This window comes from Schistocerca cancellata, chromosome 7 (genome assembly GCF_023864275.1).
Source record: "Schistocerca cancellata isolate TAMUIC-IGC-003103 chromosome 7, iqSchCanc2.1, whole genome shotgun sequence".
Classification (NCBI taxonomy): Eukaryota; Metazoa; Arthropoda; class Insecta; order Orthoptera; family Acrididae; genus Schistocerca; species Schistocerca cancellata.
Genome location: NC_064632.1, coordinates 575,244,436 through 575,246,159, shown reverse-complemented (window position 1 = coordinate 575,246,159; position 1,724 = coordinate 575,244,436). Strand labels below are relative to the sequence as shown.

The window sequence follows — 1,724 nt, the reverse complement described above, 5'->3', positions numbered from 1 at the left end:
TTGCCTGGTCCGACGAGTCTCGTTTCAAATTGTATCGAGCGGATGGGCCCGTAGGAGTATGGAGACAACCTCCTGAATCCATGGACCCTGCATGTTAGCAGGGGGCTGTTCAAGCTGGTGGAGGCTCTGTAAATGTGTGGGGCGTGTGCAGTTGGAGTGATACGGGTCCCTTATACGTCCATATACCACTTTGACGGGTGATACAACCGTAAGTATCCTGTTTGATCACCTGCATCCATTCATGCCCATTGGCCATTCCGACGGACTTGGGAAATTCCAGCTGGACAATGCTACACCTCATACGTCCAGAATTGCTACAGCGTGGCTCCAGGTACACTCTTCTCAGTTTAAACACTTCCGTTGGCCACCAGACTCCCCAGACATGAACATTATTGAGCATATCTGTGATCCAGAATGAGATTTCCACTCTGCAGCGGAGTGTGCGCTGATATGAAACTTCCTGTGAGACTAAAACTGTGTGCCCGACCGAGACTCGAACTTGGGACCCTTGCCTTTCGCGGGCAAGCGCTCTACCAACTGAGCCACCGAAGCACGACTCACGCCCGGTAGCCACAGCCTTACTTCTGCCAGTACCTCGACTCCCACCTTCCAAACTTTACAGAAGCTCTCCTGCGTACCTTGCAGAACTAGCACTCCTGAAAGAAAGGATATTGCGGAGACATGGCTTAGCCACAGCCTGGGGGATGTTTCCAGAATGAGATTTCCACTCTGCAGCGGAGTGTGCGCTGATATGAAACTTCCTGGCAGACTAAAACTGTGTGCCCGACCGAGACTCGAACTCGGGATCCTTGCCTTTCGCGGGCAAGCGCTCTACCAACCGAGCCACCGAAGCACGACTCACGGCCGGTACCCACAGCCTTACTTCTGCCAATACCTCGACTCCCACCTTCCAAACTTTACAGAAGCTCTCCTGCGAACCTTGCAGAACTAGCACTCCTGAAAGAAAGGATATTGCGGAGACATGGCTTAGCCAGAGCCTGGGGGAGTCTCGGTCGGGCACACAGCTTTAGTCTGCCAGGAAGTTTCATATCAGCGCACACTCCGCTGCAGAGTGGAAATCTCATTCTGGAAACATCCCCCAGGCTGTGGCTAAGCCATGTCTCCGCAATATCCTTTCTTTCAGGAGTGCTAGTTCTGCAAGGTACGCAGGAGAGCTTTTGTAAAGTTTGGAAGGTGGGAGTCGAGGTACTGGGAGAAGTAAGGCTGTGGGTACCGGGCGTGAGTCGTGCTTCGGTGGCTCAGTTGGTAGAGCGCTTGCCCGGGAAAGGCAAGGGTCCCGAGTTCGAGTCTCGGTCGGGCACACAGTTTTAGTCTGCCAGGAAGTTTCATATCTGTGATGCTTTGCAGCGTGCTGTTCAAAAGAGATCTCCAACGGCTCATAATCTTACGAATTTATAGACAGCGCTGCGGGATACATGGTGTTAATTCCCTGCAGCATTACGTCAAATGTCAGTCAAACCCATGCTATGTCATGTCGCAGAACTTCTGCGTTCTCGCAGGGCTGTACACGATAGTAGGCAGGTGTACCATTATCTTTGGGTCTTCAGTGTAGATGTTGATAATTTAATGTGAGATTTGTCCTGGATCCACAGCCATCAGGACAAGGTATTTCTGATACTTCGTTCATTGTCAACTATCACCAGATTTGGGCAGCATTCGTAATATTTAATTGCAACTATGGTGATAAATACATGGCTGGTTTC

At 51.0% G+C, this 1,724-nt stretch overlaps 1 non-coding gene across 1 annotated transcript; it reads left to right on the top strand.

Moving 5' to 3' along the window:
• The first annotated feature begins 1,247 nt into the window (after window positions 1-1,247).
• Trnas-gga (transfer RNA serine (anticodon GGA)) lies at window positions 1,248-1,322 on the top strand. The gene has a single exon. It is a non-coding gene; the product is annotated as a tRNA-Ser (tRNA).
• The last annotated feature ends 402 nt before the right edge of the window (window positions 1,323-1,724 follow it).